Here is a 7,524-nt window from a genome sequence, read left to right as displayed (position 1 = left end):
TAAAATTTCAGATAAAGATGCACAACTTGGGTCTTTTAATGTGGATTAAAGGATGCCACACCTAGGTTTTCCAGAAGAACTCTTTCCTTTTGGTGTGCCTGGACTGGTGCGGTGTGGGTGGGACTGATGCCATCTCTTGGTCAGGCCAAGGACTTGGGAAATGAAATGTACAAGAAGGGAGCACGCAGGGGAGCATCTTACAGTCTCTTCTCTTTGTTCCTCCACTCATTTCTGTGGGTTGGTTTTCTTTCAATTTTTGCATCACATCTCTAATGTTTTTTGGCTTCCCGAAACTCTCAATCACAAGATTTCAGGTTTGCAGTGATTGTTTCTGTGACCATCTTATCTGCTCCCAGAGTCCCCTTTCTGTCACAGAAATTCAGAGCAGGAAAGTTGATGCTTTCCCCAACAGGTGAGTCACCAGGAAAATGTCTGAGTCCTCAAAAGGTGATGGTTCCACTCCAAGCTGGTGAATTCCATGAGCAAACAAAGCTCTGTTTGTAACCCTGTCAGATAAGGATAATCTGGGATGTGTTTTCTGTTCAGTACAGGAAATAAGAGGTGGGTGATCCCACTTGGCAGAATTTGGCTGTCTTCTCTTTAGACAGTATCTCTTATTTGTTACTCATATTTTAACAGAAAGAAAAGAGGTCTTTTAGAAGACTGTGAAACCCATATTTTGAATGGGGTAAGGTAAGGAAGGAAGTGTGGGATGTGTCCAGAGGACAGACTGTTCATCTGTTCGGCGGTCAGGAGAAGGTCAGGGCCAGTTTTCAGGGAGGGCACTGAAAGTTCAGCTGAGGAGTTTAGGCTTTATTTTCAAAGCAGTGGGAGCTACCAAGGGGTTTTGGTGAGATGGGTCAGAACTGTGTTCAGAACAATTTATTAACAATATGTGAAACAGAATGGAATATAGAGAGAGTGGAGGCAGGGAGGCTGGGGAGAGGTCCACTAGAATCCACCGGGCTGAAGCAAGAAGGCAGGCATTAGCATCTGGAGAGTGTCAGGATAGAAAAGATGGCACGGGGGTGGGGGGGAGCTTCTGTAGAGACAGAAGTTATAGGATCAGAGAGCATATGGAAGCCAAAGATGGTGCCAAGATTTCCACACAGGGAGGATGGTAGTGCCATGTACAGAGGTGGGGAGAACATGGAGGAAGCACGTCATCAGCACGCTATGAAGGCGCACGCACGAGCTGTGGCTTTCCATGATGTCAGCTTTCTTCAATCATAAAGCAAAGTTAAATCAAGTGTCAGAAGCTTAGCCAACTGAGCTACCCAAGCACCCCACTGAACTATTAACTAAGCTTTTAGCCCATGTCACCTGCACTTAGGGGTTGGTTGGAGCCATAACTCAGATGAGAATATGAGAGGTTTCCAAGGAAGCAATCAAAACTAAGAGGGAACTAGGCAGGTCCTTGAAGGATACTGAGGGAATGTGAGGAAGGGGTTAGAGAAATAGTCCAACCGGAGAACAACAGGGGTCCGGGAAGCAGAGGGAAGAGTTTTAAGAAGGGGGTGGTCAGCAATACCAATTTGGTAAAGGGGTAGAGAAGGTTGAGGATGGGAGCTGCTGATCTTTGAGAGAATGCTTACAGAACAGTGGTGAGGGTGGAAACGAAATTACAAAACATTGAAAAGTAAGTGGCTATAATCAATGCCACTGAATTGTACATTTATTTTTTTTTTAAAGATTTTATTTATTTATTTGACAGAGACAGCCAGCGAGAGAGGGAACACAAGCAGGGGGAGTGGGAGAGGAAGAAGCAGGCTCCCAGTGGAGGAGCCTGATGTGGGGCTCGATCCCATAACGCCGGGATCACGCCCTGAGCCGAAGGCAGACGCTTAACGACTGAGCAACCCAGGCGCCCCAATTTTTTTTTAAGATTTTATTTATTTGACAGAGAACGAGAGAGAGACAGAGCAACAAGTGGGATGGGGGGACAGCAAGCAGAGGGAGAGGGAGAAGTAGGCTCCCCGCTGAGCAGGGAGCCCAACATGGGGCTCAATCCCAGGACCCTGGGATCATGACCTGAGCTGAAGGCAGTTGCTTAACTGACTGAGCCACCCAGGTGCCCCTGAATTGTACATTTAAAAATGATTAAAATGGGGGCGTTTGGGTGGCACAGCGGTTAAGCGTCTGCCTTCAGCTCAGGGGGTGATCCCAGCGTTATGGAATCTAGCCCCACATCAGGCTCCTCCGCTATGAGCCTGCTTCTTCCTCTCCCACTCCCCCTGCTTGTGTTCCCTCTCTCGCTGGCTGTCTCTATCTCTGTCGAATAAATAAATAAAATCTTTAAAAAAATAAAATAAAATAAAAATGATTAAAATGGCAAACTTTATGTCACCTTTTACAACGAAAAAAGTAAGTGGGAGAAAAATGTAAACATTGAAAAAATCTTCTCTTCCTGTAAGTGGCCTGAGGTGATCTCTGAAAATGGCTCTCTATTCACTTGACCCAAAAAAACCCTACAAAATCATGCAAATCAAGAGGTTTAAATCTTCGTGTTCACTTTAAGAACACACGTGAAACTGCCCAGGCCAACAAGGGTGTGTGTATCCGAAAAGCCACCGAGTATCTGAAGGACGTCACTGGGCAGAAGCGGTGTGTGCCGTTCCATCGCTCCAGTGGTGGGGTTGGTAGGTGCGCCCTGGCCAAACACTGGGCTGGACACAGGGTCGGTGGCCCAAGAAGAGTGCTGAATTTTTACTCCACATGCTTAAAAATACAGAGAGCACTGCTGTACTTAAGGGGCGAGATGCAGATCCTCTGCTCGTTGAGTACATCCAGGTGAACAAAGCCCCCAAATGAGGCATAGAACTTAAGAGGGCTCATGGTCGGATTAACCCATGTGTGAGCTCTCCCTGCGACACGGAGCTGATTCTTACTGCAAAAGAGCAGACTGTTCCTAAACCAGAAGAGGAGGTCGCCGAGAAGAAAAAGATATCCCAGAAGAAACTGAAGAAACAAAAAACTTAGGGTCTGGGAGTAAATTCTGCATAAAATAAATGCAAATAAAAGTAAAAAAAAAAATGTCATTATTCTCTACACTTCTCTCTATGCTCAAAATAAATCGATCTAAAAAGTAACGGGGGGGGATTAAGTGATAATTCAGAAATGGAGGTAAAAAATACAGATTACTCTTTGGAGAGATTGATAGATGAGTGTAGGAACAAAAGGAAGGGTGGCACAGCTTGAAAGCGTAACAGGATAGAAAGAATTTATTTTTCTTTTGATGAGGCAATTGACCATGTTTCTAGATTGAGAGGCTGGGGGAGAAGGACGATGGGGGGTGTATAGTGGGTTGAATGGTGGCACCCAAAAAGATATGTCCACATCCTAACCCCTGGAACTGGGAATGTGACCTCATTTGGAAAGAGGGTCTTTCTAGATGTAATTAAAGGATCCCGAGATAAGATCATCTGGATTCTCCAGTGGGCTGGAAATCCAGTGACAAGCACCTTCGCAAGAGACTCAAGGGAAGACACAGAAAGAACTGGAGGAGGCCATATGAAGATAGAGGTGGGAGGGATGCAGCCACAAGCCAGGGATGCCTGGTGTCCCCAGACGCTGGAAGGGGCAAGGAGGGAATCTTCCCCAAAGCCCCTGGAGGGAGCATGGCCTGCCAACACCTTGATTTCAGATGTCTGCCCTCCGGAACTATGAGAGAATACATTTCTATTGTCTTAAGCCACGATGTTTGTGGGTGTTTGCTCCAGAAGCCTAGGAAACGAATGAGGGCGGAGGTGGGGGGTATTTGGCCACAGTCCGAGCTCCTGAAACAGACCTGGGGCTGTATCCTGGGCCTCTAGTGCTCTGTGCCCAGCCCAGGGCCAGTGCAACTAGGTGCTCGGTTATTAGTTTAGAAATTTTGGCCTCAAATAAACAGAAATTGCAGGATTTCACTCACAGACGTAATTTCCCTGTGCCTTCATTTTTTCCTCTTTCCCACTCAATTTTAGAAAATCAACAAAGATTTCAGTACTGAGGTCTTTCTCTTTCTCTTCTACTTTCTATCTTTTAAGGTATGGCAGTGGGGCCAGTGTGAGCCCCAGAGGGAAATCTTCACTGGGGGCTCGCACCTCGTGCTCATCCCCACAGGCCAGGTGACGGGGTGTCTGTGAGCGAGCCGGGCAGCAGGTGGCAAAGGGAGAAGCTCCGGGGAGGCCTGGAGATGGGTCTGCCCCTCACAACTGGGGTGCACAGTAGTTGCTGATTTCAACCACCGCCATCCTTCTGAATTCCAGTGACAGTGGGCCTTCCTGCGGGCCAGGTTCCCCAGGGACAGAGATTCCTGTCTTCCCAGCCAACCCTCTGGGTCATCCTAGCAGAGATGGGGAGATGGGTGTGGGCCGGGATCCCCCTCCAGGCCAGAGTTCAGGTACTATTTTGAGGCCTGAAGGAAGGGGGGGTGGGGCTGACATGCTGCCTCCCCCCACCCCCCTTGCCGGAGCTTGCCTGCTCCCCACACCTCCTGCAAGTTTTGCATTGGGAGCTTTCAAAGTTTGAGGAGAGGACTTCAGTGGCAGAGCTGGGAGTGTCCTCTGGCAGCTGCCTCGGTTTTCCTGCGGCCACAGCAACGGGTGGCCACAGACATGACTGCTGGGTAGGTTGCCCTCAGGGAGAGCACAGCTCCGACAGGGTCCTCCACCACCAACGCTGTCAATCCCCAGCCTCCCAGCCTCTCGTGGCCATGGTGTACCCCACCCCCACCACACAGCAAGGCACCAAGTCCTTCTCTTCTCTCTCACTTGGTCCCTCTCTCTCCTTTCCTTCTCATTCCTGTTTGTTCAGGTGTCCCTATCTGGAACCTCTGGTCTTGGTCCCCCCTGCACCCCCACCCCGGTCTGACCACTGCGTGCTCAGCTGTCCAGGTCTTAGAGCCTGCCCAGGGCATGCACAGCATGTCACAGGCTCCTTGGCCACCAACCCTGTACCCTCTGTAATTGGGTGCCCATGACAGCTCCTGGGCTCTGCACGAACCTCCCACTCTGGCCACACTGGGCTCTTGTTTCCTTAAACACGTGACTCTGGGTTCTTGCTCCTCCTGTTTCCTCCACCTGGAAAGGTGTCCCCCACTGATCTAACCATGCATTTGCTTTAAGACCCGGCTTTCCTACTTTCTCCACGAAGCGCTTTCCGCTTAGGCGGTCCATAGTGCCTTCTCTTTCCTGTGAGAATTTCTAGTTTGGTAGTGCTGTCTCCGGTTCCTACTCACTTTTCATCTGGCACTGATAATTTTCATGAATATATGTACGCTGTCATTCTTTCCTTCATACATTTGTTCAGAAACAATATACCACGTACCTACTATGTGCCAGGCATTTGAATATAATGATGAGTAAAACCTAGTCCCTGCCTTCTAGGAGTTTCGGGTATGGTGTGTGTGCTGGGTGTCTCCCCCTGGCTCTTCCACATCCATCCACTGTGCTGCTTATGCCTGAGAGGCTGACCTGTACAGTGCCATCTACAGGCCCCCCGGCCCCCTGGCTTCTGGTGGGCTCTGCCGGTGGAGATCCCTTGCAGAAGAGCAGAACTCTGGGTTGGAGGGGTCTTGCTACCCTAGCTCCTTGCTGTGGAGTTGCCCTGGTAGGCTGTGTCACTGCTTTTTCTCTCTGGATCTAGTAACGGCTGGTTGCCTTCAATCCTTGGGACAGGGTTGGTCACTGTGCCCACTGTCGCTTGCCCCACACCATTGCACCGTCCATCCCCGTGGCTTCTGCACGCTCCACCCACACCTCTGTGGGTGGGTCCTGCAGTCCGCACCCCCCACCCCGTGTTTGCACCCTGACCTATACAGGTGGAAAGCCTTTCCCAGGGGGCAGCTGGAGGTCAGAAGCTCAGTCTGAGGACAGGAGACACTGCCACGTGGTGTAAGCTCTGCGCATCTGTCTAGCGCACAGAGCAGATGCCCAGTAGCCTCTTCTGCTTTTATGTTTATAAAGGAAATGCACTCTTTCTAACTTAACTCCTATCCCACTCTACTTCCCATACGGAGCATTTCATCATGGCGAGACTACCAAAATAATTAAAAAATTTTAAATGCTTGCCTTACTGAGGAGCTTCTGGCTAAGACCTCTGAATGTGTGCCCCAAGGGCTCCGGGGCAGGGCTCCAGCTGGGTGGTGTAAGACTTGCTGTCCTCACGCGGGTGGCAGTTGCTAGAACAGGGACTGTTTCGTTTCATTAACAGAGCAAAGCATGCTGTCAGCAGGCAGCAATAGCCACGGGACAAGATGCAACCAAATCTCACACCGAAACATCCTGTCCTAGCCTCAAGCCAACTTCCCCTGTCGGGGTTTTCCAGGAGCAGGATGGTAATCAGACGAGAGCCCCCTCGAAGAGGAATTATGTCGAAGTCGATCTAACGAGTTCTGGACATTCAGTTGCCCTAAAACGGCCCCAAACACTGCTACAAAGAGGGGTTCAGGATCCAGAGGGACCGTCTTGGACTTAACCCACGAGTGTAGTTTTTGAAGCACCTGTGGGGTTGCCAGTGTATCTCTAGGGTGCGTGCGAGAGCCAGATCCCAAGGCAGCATATCGTCCGTGGATGCTTTCACGCCCTGCGTAAGGAGAATTTAATGGAAAGAAAAGACTGTTCAGCTGAAGGAGATGTATCTATGAAGCAAACCTTTCTTAAACCCCACTAACGTACAACCTCAACCCACAACTGGATTCAATTACTGCGTGGAAAGAAAGGCATTTTCTCATAAAGCTGCTCTGTTTCCATGCCTGGCTGCGAGCTGGGTCAGTCATGACAAAGACAAGCCTGTGCGTTGTTTTTGGTTGTTTTTCTTTTCCAGCTCTCCCACTGGTACTGCCAGGCCCCAAGCCGTTTGGATCAGTTATGTGGGGGCCAGCTTACTTGTTTTGGCTTTCGGCCTCTTTGTCCAGCATTGATGACAGAAGAGCAAGCCAGTGTCCTGCGTGACCGATGGAACGGATGGGCTACACGGCATGATTCCGTGGTTGCATGGGGCTGACTGTCCCCGAGGGACAGCATTTGGGAGGAAGGCTAACATTGTACAGACGCAGAGTGGGAGAGATTGTAGGAGACTTGCGAGGGGCCTTGCATAAAGCAGTTTGGGTGCATCCATTCTCAAATATTAATAATTAGACCTGGCAGATAACGGGCTCACCGGGTGCTCCGTGCTACCTGGTCTGCAGAGCCTTCCCATGAACTCTCTTCATCCTCCCAACAGTCCTCTGAAGCGGGTACTGTCCCTATCCCCACTCTCAGGTGGGAAAACCGAGGCACGGAGCAGTGATGTAATTTGCCCCAGCTCACACAAGCAGTAAGTCGCCCCGAGCCGAAGCTCTTGTTTGCTGCATTGTCACAGAATATGTTGCAGAAATTTTACAACCACAAGTGGCATTTATTTAACTGCTAAACATATTCACTGTTCATTATTCTTAATTCATTCTTACAGTATGCTCAATTCATTATTTTCCTTGACACAACTGCAAGACATATTTGTATTGTGGGATATGCATTTTAAATAACAAGACTGGGAGGCCCATTT

General features: G+C 49.5%; 1 pseudogene; it reads left to right on the top strand.

The window, feature by feature from the left end:
- The first annotated feature begins 2,436 nt into the window (after window positions 1-2,436).
- LOC121102310 lies at window positions 2,437-2,979 on the top strand (annotated as a pseudogene).
- Window positions 2,980-7,524: the final 4,545 nt, after the last annotated feature.

This window comes from Ursus maritimus, unplaced genomic scaffold, assembly GCF_017311325.1.
Source record: "Ursus maritimus isolate PB19 unplaced genomic scaffold, ASM1731132v1 scaffold_13, whole genome shotgun sequence".
In the NCBI taxonomy this organism is placed as follows: Eukaryota; Metazoa; Chordata; class Mammalia; order Carnivora; family Ursidae; genus Ursus; species Ursus maritimus.
The sequence above is the reverse complement of the archived record's forward strand: the minus strand, read 5'-3'. Positions and strand labels throughout refer to the sequence as shown.